The sequence below is a fragment of the Acomys minous genome (assembly GCF_964271855.1).
Source record: "Acomys minous genome assembly, chromosome: 3".
Taxonomy (NCBI): domain Eukaryota; kingdom Metazoa; phylum Chordata; class Mammalia; order Rodentia; family Muridae; genus Acomys; species Acomys minous.
Window position 1 is genome coordinate 140,343,445 of NC_140485.1, and position 15,646 is coordinate 140,359,090.

Here is a 15,646-nt window from a genome sequence, read left to right on the forward strand (position 1 = left end):
TCCTGAGGATGCCTTGTCTTAGAGCATCATATCTGAGCAGACTGTCCATCAAGAGGCATGAGCTGGTGACTGAAGATCCATATTCTGTGGCTTCAGTCACCCTGGCATAGGTGAGCAGGGGTGCACTCTGCTTAGCGGCCTTACATGAACCTGCAGGGTCCAACCCCATGGGCGCAGTGCTGGCAGTGCTTTGCCTGACAGGAGTCAGGTGCCCATCTCGTGGCTGTGGCAGTACCAGTGGGATCAGCCCAGCCTACTCTATGTGTGGATTCTTCACAGGAGGGAGCCAGCATCAGCACCCATGGAGAAATGGAGTTAAGTGTAGACAGACAGGAAACAACCATCAGACTGCTGACTTGCGGGCCTGCACTTTTTATACCTTCATAGTATGGGATATCAAAATGACTCCCTTCTATCAAGACCTTGAAGACAGATCAGACTCCTCAGTCCACACTGCCTGCTGACCTCACCCCTCTGCTTCCTGACGTGCTGGTTTCATCTCCGATGACCTCCAGCTCCATTCACATAACCCCCGTGATTCTTACGAATTAACAGACTTCTTTCTACACTGCTTTCTCCTCTCTGCTTTCCAGTCCTTCCACACCGTAGCTCTGGCTTACTATTGAAAGCACCCCTAAGCACAATCACCTTCAGTCGCTTCCTTTCCCCACCTTCCTTCTCCCCTCCCAGACAGACTTAGAGATATTTCTTAGAGGTATTTTCCTGCGTCTCTACAGTCCTGTGTGCACACAAGGACCCTCGGAATGTAGCGCACTATATTGTAGCACTTGATTTGTGACTCTTCCCCATGAACAATGAATCTTTTCAGGAATAAAGGCCATGACTTATCTGAAGGATTCCCCAGGGCCTGGCACATAATTGACACTGGATGACTGGTTGATAAGAGTGAACGTGTGAGTTAGTGACTAAATGAATTCGGGCCAGCTTAGTACCAACAGCTCCTTGTTTCGTCTGTGTAAACAGCTCTGAGAAGAGACGCTGGGAACTCAACACTTGTGTAGCATTGTGAGTACAAGGTCACCAGCTGGAAAGCCATGACGCAGGCCCCCGATCGTTTACTTAAGCTGTGGAGAATCTAACCCAGGGCTCTGGCTAAGAAGAAGGGTGTGTGAGAGTCTCCACCTCTGCCTCACTGTCCCCTCCCTCCCTCTCCACAGTGTGTAATGAATGCATGTTACATAGGCGAGTGGACTGAGATTCAGCATGCTTAGAGAATGCGCTCTAGATCACCCGGGTTAAAAAACAGGACCGGTAGTCAGTCAAGGGCTGCCTGGTTCTGAGTTCTTCACCTTGGAGCTGGGAGTGTAGTTCAGTGACAGAACACATGCCTAGCATGTGTCAAGCCCTGGGTTCCATCCCAAGCCAAAAGAGAGGTGGTGCCGGGGTGGGAGGGGCAAGACAGCCCCTATATTTTCAGCTGCCTTGGAATCCTTGAAGCTTCACAATTTATTTTATCAGCAGGCGTAATGATACAAATAATACTTTTTAAATTTTTAAAAATTTGTTCACTTCACATCCTGAATGTAGCCCCCTCCCTGTTGCCTCCTGATCCCAGCCTCCGTCCTTCATAACCTCTCCCTCCCTTCCCTGGTCCTCAGCTTGCACAGGCCAAACAGGAGCTATGCTATTTTCAGCAAGCAGCCTCAGTTCACACTAATTATTTCTGCTTTGCATGAAGTACAGAGGCACTACAGTGTGATCAAGGCAGTAAACTTGCTCTGTGGTCTATATGGGAAGAGTCACGGGGTTCAAAAACATGGACAGTTTCACCCGAAGGAAAGAACAAGTGTGGGAGATTTTTTTTTCTACCAAAGACAGTTCCTATACAAACCTCAGGACCTATGGGTTTTCTGCCTCCTGTTGCCAAAAATAAACGAAGCCTTTTGGGCCAGTAGTTTGAAGGTACTTAATTGGAAATATTTCTTCCAATATTTTGGAACAATAAATTGATTGAAATAGCTACTGCATTTAGACTGTTTATAAACACACACACACACACCCCAGAAAACTGGAGCATTGTTGTCCAGGCTTCTGTGTATTTCTGGTTTTCAGTGAGATTCTTGATGAAGCTGAATTGAGGTCCAGGCTGTGCTTTGTTTTTGTAGCACCTGCATTTGTTACTCTGTTCCTTTCTCTTCTCCTTCCCTTCCTCTTTTAAAGATTAGTTAACTTCTTCAGCGTTTAATGTACCTCTTAGATTCAGGCCTCTCTTTCCTATTTTGTGTCAGTTTGTGGGTTACAATATAGATGCCTCATGTTTTTCCGCTTGCTTGTCTTGACACATACCAGAGTCCCTTCCTGAGAGTCCCCACCTGTTTTTTGTTTTTCTTTTTTGGCAAATTTGGGTTTGGAGGATTTGGGGGGGCGCTTAAACCTACTAACACTAAAAATATCACAAGACAATGGTACAGTTTTAGTGCTAATCAGACATGCATGTGTAGGGAATTGAAGAAGGAAAACGTGATTTCCATATTTACCCAGATTAACCCCACCCCCCACCCCATGCTCTTCCTTAATGCTGGAGTTCCCAGTCTCCTCAGCCTGAGGAGCTTTCTCCAGTATTTCTGGTAGAGTAGGTGCATGGATGCTTGGTTTTTCGTTATCTAAAAACTGCCCTTTTTACCCTTCATCCTCGAAGGCTATCTCTACCAGACAGAGCCTTCTGAGGCGGCACTTTTCTCTGAGAATCATAAAGATGTGGCTCTCCTGTCTGTTGCTGCCTTGACTTCTAGGCATTTTAATCGTTGTTCCTTTATATGTAATGTTCTCGTTTCCTGGCTGTTTAAGATTTTATTCCTGCCCTCGGCCTCTTGCATTTAAACTTTAATGTGTCCAGATATGATTTCTTTGAAATGGCTTTCTTTGTGTATATGTGGTATGTTGATATTCTAGAATTTAAGCTTATTGACTGGAACCAAATTTGGGGAGATTTTTGTCCATTATTTTTTTCAGATATTTCTTTCCCTTTTCTTTGTACAGTCAAAATTACATTTATGTTACCTAGCAACCTTTTGCTTTCTTGTCAGTACGTTCACCTTTCACCTGCTTTCCTTGTGGCATTCTCCTGTTTAATAGAGGCTATATCCTGCTGTACTTAGCTGGAGACTGCCAAGAGTCTCATGGACTTCTTTACTGCAGTACAGAGTCAGCTTACACAGGCCCGCTGCTGCTTCGTTACTTATCCGCACACACAGCCAGGTCTCACTAGAGTCAACACTTGTCAACAGGCCCACATCAGTGCTTGCAAGTGCCCCTTTCATGCCTCATCGGTTTCTAGATCTTCTAAATATACTTTTTGTTCTTCTGCTTTTCCAAAAATGTCTCAATTTGAGAATACACCTTTTTGACTCTCTGCCTTAGAGTATTTGGTTTGTAGGTTGTACCTTCCAAGTTCACATTCAAACCTGATGATGCATGGGCCTCAGGTCAGCCATGATGCTTTGAGGAATCCAATCTCTTTCTTTATTGCTGCAGTGCCTCCACCCACACAGTTGGGTTCTGTGAAGCCCCCTTGTATGCAGCGTGTCTCTAGGCATACTTATAAAAAAATCCCATGGCCACTGAAGCTCGGGCCTCTGTGATTCTCAGCTTCAGCACTTCCCTCAGGACACGTGTCCGCCACCCATCATCTCTATACCCCTGCCCGGAAATTTGGAAACTTTACAGTCTTAATTAGTGGGCCTGCTTCTGGAATGGAAAATACAGTATCTGGCTCTGGAGAAGATGAGTCAGCATTCTGACCTTTGCTTCTGAGTCAGGAGCCACACACCTCCAAGTCCATGTGTCTAGACGACTTTAAATCATAGTATGCACCCTGACCCCAAAGTCATGAATTAAGAAATCATTCATATCTGTCTTCTACCTTGCTCTCTTTGTTGTGAAGCCCAGGCCAGAAGAATACTTCCTCAGTTTTAGACCATGAAGTATCACCCAAATCTAGATTAAACATATAAAGTCTTGAGATGTTTATGATGAAAATGAATTCAATCCAACATATTAAACAACAATAATAACAACAACAACAAAACCCAAACAAGACATTACTAGAGTCCTGGTTTCCACTCCCTTGCTACTCACTCCTGCAAAATCTGTCTTCTCTCTCACCTAATGTCTCCCCATCTTTCTCTTTTCTTTCCCCCTCTCTCTTTTCCTCTGCCTTCTTGTCCCTCTTTCCCTCTCTCTCTCCTTCCCTCTCTCTGACATTCACTGTACAAAGTAAAATGTGCTTCTGTTTCTAGGCTTTCATTCATGGCTGCATAAGTTGCTCACAGTCTTTACTGATACACAAACAACACGGTGCTCACAAGGTGCCAGCTGTGCTTATCTGAGATTATTCAGAATGATCACACTGGCAAGGCACTATGCTCCTTGCCATTTTATCAGCAAATTCAATGTATCTTTAGTTAGACCACCAGATTGCTCAAAATAATAATGTGCAATAAATTGAAATTTGATTTTCCTTAGTATGAAGGATGCTCATTTGTCATAGCTACAATTAATCTCCCTAGGTTACAGTCATTTAAAATGTGTTCTGTTAGGAAATTTGTTAACATTTTATTTTTAGTGACCACTAACTAATATTAAGTTATATTCTGCTACCTCTGGAAGAACCTAATATATCCATATGAACATCAAATGAACACATAACTACGCTATAATGATGTCAATCAGATTTATAAGGAAAAACTGAAAGAACTTGTGAAATGTTATATTCTCACCAATTTTAAGGGCAGGACGTGAATATAGCTTCGTAGAGCAGTTGCTAACTGTCTGGGCCCAGGCTGCAGTCATGTTTTTTTTCATATTTCAACCACAAAATGATTTAGAAAACTGAAAAATGTAGCAACATTTATGTTGGCATTTAAACAGCCTACCCCTAGGTTGCTTAGCAACTTCTGACGTCATCACCTGCCACTGCCATCAGGGGCCCAGGATAAAAAGGGCAAACTTTCCCCCTCATGTCTCTCTGTCTCTATCTCTCTCTGTCTCCGTCTCTCTCTTTCTCTGATTGTGTCTCTGTCTCTGTCCCCCAGGAGCTTCCTTTTCTCTCGAGCTTCCACAATAAATCATATACCATGCATATTATGTGGTACATATTTAACAATTTAGATGGGTAGAAATATATGCATTCAACAGAGCACATTGGTAGATAGGCTAATGAGAGACAGTTTATAGGGCAAAATAAATTGACTATCATGTGTAAAGGAGGTTAGCATACATAAGTATTAATAGGAAACAATTCAAGAATATAATTAAGATTCTTCAGTGGATTTACAATAGAAAATGCGTAGCTCCACAGCAGGTTTGGCCATCTACTTACTAAATAAGTTTACCTTTTTATTTCAAAGGTAAATACATTTTATAGGTCCCTTTTAGTAATATAGTGAGAGGCATTTTACTAGGTTTACACATAATAGTCAATGTAGTAATATGATAGTGTTTCAGGGTGCAAGGATGACATCACTAAGTGAGTAAGTTTGGGAGATTGCCAGGACAAGAACCCAGATCAACAAACCAAACAAGGGCACAGGCTGAGTGAGAGAAGCAGCCTCTGGACTGAACCATGTTCTATGAAACATGAGAACAGACAATGGTGGAAGGTTGCGTGTAAGATGCGAGACATGGCACAGAACTTATGAAAGTAAAAAGGAACTATATTTCCAGAAAGAAAGGATATTGAGGTGTGTTGAGTTTATGTATATAGTCTGTAGGAAACAAGCACCAAGAAGAAACAAATGGCCCCATCGTCCAAGGCCCCATGCCCACCAGGGAAGCCCATTAGTGGTCCTCCAGACACTGAGTGGAGGTAGTGGGTGAAAGAGAAGAAACTGTGAGTCAAGCAGTACCTGAGTCAGGCTCCAGAAAAGCACTTCCTGAAGTACCTTGTAAAAGGCCTTGAGATGGATGTTACAGGCCGGGACAAACAACAGTGGCCTAAAGGAACGAAGCCAAGGGGTTGGTCACCTAGACATAAGGTCTATAACATGTTTAGACCAAATGTTCAAAATGAGTTCTTCCAAACGTAGTGTGGTACTTAAATAATTAACATTAACTGAAAGAAATCACTATAGTAAATTTCACTAAATACAGTGTTTATAGAAAATGAGCACTTTTATATATGTTTTATGATTCATTAACAATTTTAAGCATTTTAAAACTTAAGTGTATTTATATGATATGAGTAATACAAATAGGTACACAATCTGCCAATATATCACACAATTTAAAGACATCCATGAGTGTTTGTCTGTGATGAAGAAATATCCTCTCAAGCCTGCAATCCACAGGCCCCGGGTTAGCTTGTGCACACCGACCTCTGACCTCTCCAGAGTCCTCTTTGGCCTGGTCTTCACTGTCCTGCCTATCATGGCTCTTCCCCAGACAGAGTCCTAAGTGTGCTTCAGGGCTTTGCTCTTACTCACCGGATAAGGGAGGGAAGCAAACCATGGGAGAAGGAAAGAGAGGAAAATGGGAGGAGAGAAGATGACATCCTCCCATGTGTCTTTTGACATCATGAAAGTTAATCATGCTGAAGTTTGACTGCTCTTCTCTCTGAGATGGAAGTTACGGATTGTTAAGGAAATGACACAGTCACTGAATTATTGTATTGGGACAATAGCGTCAGTCAATTGAGATTGTACCCCATCCTGCCACATCATGGCTCATTATTTATATTCTATCACCTACCCCCTTCCCCAGGCCTTTACTAGACTCTGCTGCTAGCCTGGAGTCTGGCGGTTATGTGGACCATGGTATCAGTAAGTCTTTGGGTGCATATTTCCAGCACTTACACTTCCAGTCTTGTTATAGACCTGGTGGGTTTTTTTTAGTGGTCCATGCTCCCTTACCGGGAAGGTGTTTTTTCAAACCATCAGCAGGGTGTGGAGCATGGGCAAGAAAGGAAAGATTGGGAAATCAAAACCCTCTCCTGACTTTGTAGGGGCCTCTCCAGCTGAGCAGCCTGCTGCAGGCCATCCTCACGCTAGTGAAGGCACGATTGCTTCTGCCAAGAGCACGGCGACCGCAGGGACACACGTGGCCCTCACAGTTACTGCTGCTAGGCAGTGGAACAGAAGGCAAAGGTCATTAGTCCATACTTAAATTAGAGCTTGTTTCCCTCCTAGATAATGAGGAGAACAAAAGCTATTATTTTAAAATTCTTTGGAAATGTGAAAATAAATGCTATTCATATTATATCTGCCGAAGGCTTTCATAAAAGTGCAGTTAATTTCCACTATAATGTATCTATTATATTTTGTGTTTGTGAGGATAATTTGAAACATATATTTCTACTCAGGGACTTTTGAACTAAGCAGTGGAACAAACTGCAATAATTAGCCGAACCACTAAACTGAAGTTGAATGTTAATGGGTTTTATTTGAAAAAAATTCTTGTTACAAAAGAATGTTTGAGGAATTTATAAAGAAAAAAATTAAACTTTGTACCTACGTCAACAGGCCTTGTCTGTCACCCCAGCAGAGAGGGACAAGGCAAGGGGGTAAACATACCCCACTGTTTCACATGGAAAGGGGCTGCCAGGGGGGAGGGCCCTGGAGGACAGAGCCCCTTCCACCCTTGCCACGGTCAGTGTGTAGTGGGGCAGCAGCAGCCAGTGTTTGACAAGGAGGCCATCTATTCCTGCAGGGCACTCTGGTTAGGCTTCCTGTTTCTCCCACCTCTCTAACCATTCAGGGAGTTTGCCTGTCTTGTCTCTCAACACTTCAGAATTACCCATGAATTATGTTTATGATGTGTGTGTGTGTGTGTGTGTGTGTGTGTGTGTGTGTGTGTGTGCATGTGTGTGCGCGCGCACATTCATGTGTGTTTAGAGGACACTCGAGGGAATCAGTTCACCCCTTCTACCTCAGCTTGAACTCAGGTCTCAAGCTTGGTGGCAAGTTCCAATGCTCACCGAATCATGTGACCAACACAGAAAAAATCTGGGACATCACAGCACTTCTAGGAGGTGTGTGGGTAGTCACATTCAGATGAATGTGGAACAGTGCTTGGGAGGGATTGGAGATCAAGATTAGGGAATTATTATTTAAAAGGGATAGCTTGTTGGTTTTTCAAGTCAAAGTTTAGGATATTGGTACATAGTAATATCACTATACCTAACTGCACTATACATTAAGAAATGGTTAAAGTAATAAAATTTAAGTTACCCATTTTACTACTCTGGAAGGTATTTTTATAAAACTCCCTAGGAACTACTGCAACTGTCCCCAAGAGTAGGCAAGTCAGCCAAGAAAGCCCAAACTGTACTAAACAAAAAGATGAGTGCAAGGGTAACCATAAAAACTAATAAGGTCTCACCTCAAGACAAGAGGTGCTGTTAGTTCCCACTTCTTGCTCCATAGTAGAGTTCTTGAGAGAGGCAAATGGAGAGGACATTTCTTTTGGGCCATAACTACAAAAAGCTGAGTCCATCTTGGCTCCGAGAGAAGTTGTGCACTCTTGGCTCCAAGAGAAGTTGTGCACATGCCTGTGACTGGGAACACAAGGTGACAGCTGTACGTGACATGCATAGGAGACAGAAAAGACTTGGTTAGATCCAGGGTCCCCAGTGAGCCTGGTCCTGTCTCCTAGAAGATCCACAGCATCCAGGATAGCACCAGTTTGGGGCCTGGTCCTCGAAGCACAAGCCTCAGGAGAATGTTTTAGATTCAAGCAAGAGTGGAGGATTCTTCTTCCTTCTCAAGGTGTCCTAGCAGGCATCTCCATCTTCACTGTTTCCGGTGTCTCTATAGGAAGCATTAGTCAACAATGAAGTCCCTGTGTCTCTGGTTTCAATTTACTTCCAGAGCAATGGGGCAATGCACTTTTATGATTGGGTTCAGAATATAGTTGTGTTACCTTTCCCTATGAATATTTCATTTCTCAGATTATAGTCTATCACAGCGATGATCCAGACAAACAGAATAATGTGTGCTGTGCTTTCCCTGAGCAGACTAGACTCCCCAGGTCTCAGTTAAGGTCAAGTCTGTCGGTAATGCCACTCAGGTATCCTGCATCCCTTTTGTATTTTTCTGTCAATAGTTGACAGAGGTGTTGAAGTTCATGGCAATTACTGTTAATATATCTATCATTTTACAGTTCTAAAAGTTGGGCCTCATTTATTGTTAGCTTTCCTCATTAGACGTGTAGAGACTTTGGAGTGTTGTCTTTTTGGATGGTGGCTCTTCATTGTGAAGTGATGCTTCATCTTGGCTGCAGTATTCCTGACTACAGAATCAGCTTTGTCCGCATTAAAGTGGAGGGTCATGGTTGGCCCTCCATGGTTGGCAAAGTCTGGAATTGCTCTAGAGAGGGGCCTGCAGGCATGCCAGCTGTGGAGTATCTTGGTTGCATTAGTTGAGTTGCTAAGATCTGTCCACTGTGGGTAGCACTGGTCCCTGGCTGGGATCCTGGACTGCCAAAGTGGAGAAAGCAAGCTGCCGACATTTGTTCCTCTTGCTTTCCTGACTGTGACGTGATGTGACCACCACACGCTTGAACTGTGAGCTGAAATGAAGCCTTTCTTCCATAGTTGCTATTCTCGGAGTACTTTATCACAGACACAAGACAGAGCAGTGAGTCATGCAGACCTTTACCTGTGATTGTGTTGTATGCGTTTCACTCTTCTTGCCATGTTAGTATTTTAAGCCTCTTAATATTTCATGATTCACTATAGATATAATTGAGTTCTCATCTCACTATTTGTTCCTCCTCCTCCTCCTCCTCCTCCTCCTCCTCTCTCTCTCTCTCTCTCTCTCTCTCTCTCTATTTCTCTCTCTCTCTCTCTGTACCTTTTTTGAGAAAAACCGAAGACTTTTATGACTACTTTGTTGACTTATTGGCTTTATTTGCTTTATGATTTACAACTTGCACACTGCATAGTCTTCTTTCAAGTTATATTATGTTTAATTTAGTTTTCTTTTATTTGTAATATTATAATTATATTGTCTCTCCCTTCCCTTTCTTCCCTCAAAGGCCTCACATATATCACTTCTTCCTCACTTCCAAATCCATGTCCTTTTTGCATCGATTTTTGTTATGTGCATATACATATATTCCTTAAGATAACCATGTTCATCCTGTGTAAAGTTATGTGTATGTATAAGTATATTTGGTACTGGATAACCAATTGGTATGCCCTTTCCTAAGGAAGAGTATTTCTCCAACTGAGCATTCCTTGGTTGCCTGGAGTTCTTTGTGTAGGACTGAGGCCTCGTGCGTGTTCCCTTATCCGTGTTGTCACGTCTACCATTGTTTTGTTATCTCAGACAGCCATGTTGCTGAGACTTTATGGATGCTGCTTGTCACAGTACCAGGAGACAGGTCTCACAGCAAACCCTCCCATCCTCTGGCTCTCCCAGTCTTTCTGCCCCCTTTTCCACGCTGTTCCCAGAGCCTTAGGTCCAGGAGTGTTTTGTAGATGTATGCACTGGGACTGGGCTCTACAACTTTGCCTTTTAATTGGTTATGGTTTTCTGCAGTGGTCTGCATCCATTGCAAAGAGAAATGTCTTGATGAAGGATGATGACTACACGTATAGCTGAAGATTTGGAGCCGGGAGCCTCTGAGAAGAGAGGACACTGAGAAGTCTGTCTTTCTGAGTCTGGGCTACTGCACTCAGTATAACCAATTCTAATTCCACCCATTGGCCTGAAAAGTTCATGACTTCATTCTTATTGACAGCTGAATAGACCCCATAGCGCATGTGTACCACATTTTCATTACCTGTTTGCCAGTGGAAGGACTCTTAGGCTGTTTCCATTTCCCAGCTGTTGAGACAAGAGCAGCAAGGGAACATGGCCGAGCAAGTGTCTGTGGAATAGGCTGCCAAGTCCTTTGAGCATATGCCTAGGAGTGTTATAGCTGGGTCAGCTTATATTATACAAACTTATTTATAGATAGAAAGCTTCCCTAATGTCTAATATTACTTCCTTGTGCATTATAAACACTGTACTACATTATTATTTTTGCAGTAGCCATTCAGGATTTTAAAAATATGTAACCTAGGTTATGTTTCCGAGGTCATGGTGCAAAGATAGACTATATCTAACATATAGGAATCTGTGTTCAATTGCCAGTTCTGAAAATAAAAGAAGTATTAGCTCAAGTCTGTCTTCATCCCCTGTGTCCTGTGTACACACAGGCGATCTCTGCTATCCTTTTCCTTCCATCAAAAGGACTTAGCTAGGCTCCCTGTCGTTCAAGAGTGTTTAGAAGGATTATTTTAGCTCTTCTATTTCCAACTGTGTTTTCTTTAAAGCTTGTTTCTGAGAGGTATTTTGATGTGCATGGAACTCTGGGCTCGGAGTTGTGGTCCTTTACTGTGTAAAGAAGCTGTTGCTGAGGTACCATCTGTTCCACTCCTGCCCTGGTTCTGGTGTCGCAGTCCTCTCTCTTGTCATTGGCTCGATGCCACTGTCTTATGTTACATCGTGGGCTGCCGTTCGTCAGGCCTCATTGGCAACAGGCGTTACTAACTGAAGACATTTCCCCCCTCACTTTAACAGCTTCCTTCCTTTGGGGGGCTCTAACGCTGTATGAACAAGGCTGCACGTGTTGGTCCCAGAGCTCAGCAATGCTCTCGTCACATTTATCAAGGCTTCCTCCCAGGTTAGCTGGGGAAGGCTCTGTTGCTCTCACCTTTTGATCTGGCTATGTCCTTCTCCCTGCATAGCAATAGTCTCTTATTACTTAGTCTTTACCTGCAAGAGGTAGAATCAATTGTGACTCTTAAGGCTCTCAGGTCTCTTTTCTAAATGTTGTAGCAGAATTGGGTCAGTTTATCTGGATCTTCCTTTCCACTATGACACACGTTCCAGATTATTTACATTCCTACTAATTCCATAAGCTCCAATTATGAAATGTGCACACTCAGTACTAGATGCTTTGAAATGCCTGTAAATGTCCGAGAGTGTAGTTTGGGGTTGAGTTAAATCATCTGGACATCTTGCTCTTCCCAAGGCTTTCTTGGAATCTCTGCTTAGCAAACCCTGTGTATGGGCTAGCCAGGTGGGCTGAGATGATACTTCTGACTCCTTGGGTCCTGGGACTGTGCAGGTCTCCACTATGCCTGGGGAGAATGCGGCCTAGTTTCCCTCTTCTTGGGTGGCTTAGATACACTGAAAAACCTCCATATACTGGTAACTGTCTCACCCTTACCTTCATCCTTAAAGTGCCTTTAACCATAAACTCCAGAGATGCTCACCTGCATCTTTGCAACTCAGCCATCTTACCCTCCTGATCTCCTCCAAGTGGTCAGACAGGCTCTTCACTGCCTTATGGACCATCTTGAGCTACCAGTCTGTGTTTTCCTTGTCTTTCTTGCAAATGATACAATGAGAATTAGTGGACCCAGGCCCTGCTCTGCCATGGCTGTAGGCAGAAGCTGACCTGGTCCAGAGATGGTGTTCCTGTGAAGCAGAATTAAGGATTTTTCTTGGTATTGTAGGTTATTTTTGTTGCACCAGCAAAATCACATAGCTCTTCAACACATTTATAAAAAATACAAAAAGCATACCATGCAGGGTAGAGCGTTGTGTATATTTTTGTATTATTGTTACGGGAATGTTGACAGCTTTGTGATGGCGGCTGGCAAACCAATGTTTTCTTGGATGAGCTTTCATGTTTTATTTAAATTGTCTTTATCACAGAGCCATGTGCTTACTTTCTGTTGTGGTGTTTGTTAAATATTCTGAAGTAGAAGCAGTATTATGTTGTTTGTCATCCAAGAGAAAAATTAATAGTATTTCTTAATATTACAATATCAAATATAGTCACTATAGTTTAGAAAGCTTCAATACCTTCAAAGAAAAAGGGACATTTTAAGGGGCATAAAATATAAGTAAATGACAGGATAAAATTGGGTAACATATTACCAAATTTAAATTTAAAATTCAGAGCACTGAAAAACCATATTCTATAGTTACTATTTTTCAAACAATAAGCATTTCCTAATGGCCACATTTATAGAATTCTGTAGCCCTTTCACAGTAAAGTTGAATTTCATTTATAAATTTAAATGATCCTTGCTATTCACTCTTCATGATTTTATTACAAAGTGTTATATATCTCAAATTTATTAATGTGATGTGGCCTGGAGTTAGGTAATCCCAAACAGGAAAGCCTTGCTTTGCAGCTTATTCAGAATGGACAATGAAATAAAACTTTCTGCACCAAAGCTCTCAGGGATGATGTGGGAATTTTTGCCACAACCAAAAGATGGAAGATGTCTTACCGATGTTCTGTCTCCATTAAGAATATTGTGTTCAAAGCAGGCAGATCTCTGTAAGTTCGAGGTCACCCTGGTCTACAAGGGAGTTCCAGGACAGGCAAGGCTACACAGAGAAAATTTGTCTCAAACAAACAAAGAAAACAAAAGAATGTTGTGCTTGGTGAAAATTTCTCACTGTTGCCTTCATTGTTACAGTTTGCTTCAGGAAGTATTTATGTGCCTTACAAAGGTAGATGCATCATTTGCAGTGTATAAATTTATAATTTCTGCCTTGCTTTATAGCTTCGCTTACAGGGAAACTGCCTCACTCTTTTTGGTCCTCTAATCTGTGTTTTTCCAGAATTTTTTAAAACATGTATCTAAATCACAGGATGAAGTGAAGTTCAGTGTACATGGAAGAGAAGCCATGGGCAACTTTTCACACACACACACACACACACACACACACACACACACACACACACAGATGGGTGACTGAGTGGAAAGAACAGTGCTACAGTAAGAATGAAATAGACAGGCGACCTTGGAACACACTGAGTTTGACAATGCTGTCAGAACAGCAAAGGGTTATATCGACTTGAAGCTCAGACGATCTAGAGTATTTGTCTGATCTGCCATTATTTATCTGAGCAATTGGAAAGGTGTGGGCAGGGGTGAGGACACCAGGGAGAATGAGTGGAATATGAAACGCACATGTTTTTTCAGATGCCTCGATCTAGTAGTCCAATACCCAAGAACTAAGTATCATCTCAACACGTGGTACTGACCACATTTCAAACGCACACTAACGCGTGGCTGCGTGACAATGCATGGGTAGCACTGACCACACTTCAACCACACACTATCATGTGGCTGCGTGACAATGCATGGGTAGCACTGACTACGTTTCAACCGCACACTATCGCGTGGCTGCGTGACAATGCCTGGGTAGTGTGAGAATGGAGTGCTAGTAAAGGCCCAAGGAGCCCCAGCATCTGGAGAACAGAGGAAGAAAAGAACCCTCAGAAGGAAGTTCAGAAAGATCTTTCTAGACCCCAGGCTCAAGGCTAAATCAAAAATAGGCTTACTTTACTAAAAGTCCTGCTCCCCACACCAGTTTCCATTCATCAAAAAGATGAGATGCCCTAACACTACAGTTGCAGCAAAACCTAGTACTGTGCGTTTAGTCCTGTGGCTTCCATGATGTCACCTAGACCATGGCTTCACGTCTAGAAAGGGGAAGAAGGGGAAGGTTGAGAAAGGTGTCACGGAGCAACATCACTGCACTTTACAGTCTATTCACTCCCATTACACCATCCTTGTTGGGCTCTTAGCCAGGCACAGCAGGGTCTAGAATGTTCCTGCAATAGAGAGATAGCATCAACTAAGAACTCTACTTAATATTTTCCTTTGTTCCTCACTCTTCCTTCTCTTCACCCTCTTTTACTCCTCCTCCTCTTCCTTTCTTTTTTTCTTTCACCTGTATTGTTTCTCCTTCTCCTTCCTCCTTTTCCCTCATTCTTTATTCTTTCCCATTCAAATTCAATCTCTGATGTTTGCTTAATTTTTTGTGTACATAGCCTATTCTCCTTCATGAATCATTTAAAAGTCTTGGAGAGATTATTTTCTCTAACATTTGTTGCTCTAATAAAATAATCACAGTTTTGGTAATGGGGGTGATTTTTTTCACTTCACTGATTTTAACATGGCCAGGGAATTCATACTTTCTTATTTTTTTATGTTATTGAACACTGTCTTTTGTGCTTGGTTTTATTTCTATTTAAGCATGTTTTAAATTCATAATTACACTTAAGTTGTTAATTTGCAAAATTTATTTAGTGCTGCTGTCAGTCTTCTCTAGTAAATTAAGAACTACGCAACAAATTAGTTCTTACTGATAATTATATTTTCTAAAAACTGTTGAAGCAAATCAAAACTCCAGTGTCAAAGTATTTTCTCAAATGAAGTGGAACCAAACCCGTAATTTAAGTTTGTTGCAAATTCTCCTTCCACATAACAGATTTCCTGTTCTCATTAGGTGATGAGCCTGGAGCCCTGGGATAGAGAGTGGAAAAGTCACACAGAGAGCGCAGGTGGTTTACCGGTCTCACCTCGAGAGCCGTAAGGCTGGTGCTCTAAGAGGTGCCCTGACCTTTAAGGCCAGACGACAAACTTAAAACAGGATTGGAAGGAACCCACACCTTTGTAGCCCTAGCTCTGTTCTAGACAAGAGTGGAATTTGGTATTACTGCTCTTTCCTCTTGTTTGATTCTTACTTAGGGGCCTATTTTGTTTACCTAGTTGCCATAAATAGGTGATTCTCCATATCCCCCCCCCCCTCTCTCTCCCTCCCTCTCTCTCTCTCTCTCTCTCTCTCTCTCTCTCTCTCTCTCACTCTGTTTTGTTGTTGTTGTTGTT

At 42.4% G+C, this 15,646-nt stretch overlaps 1 protein-coding gene across 1 annotated transcript in view; it reads left to right on the plus strand.

The window, feature by feature from the left end:
• PACRG (parkin coregulated) overlaps positions 1 to 15,646 on the plus strand; it is a 423,907-nt gene that overhangs the window by 133,428 nt on the left and 274,833 nt on the right. The window lies entirely within an intron of this gene.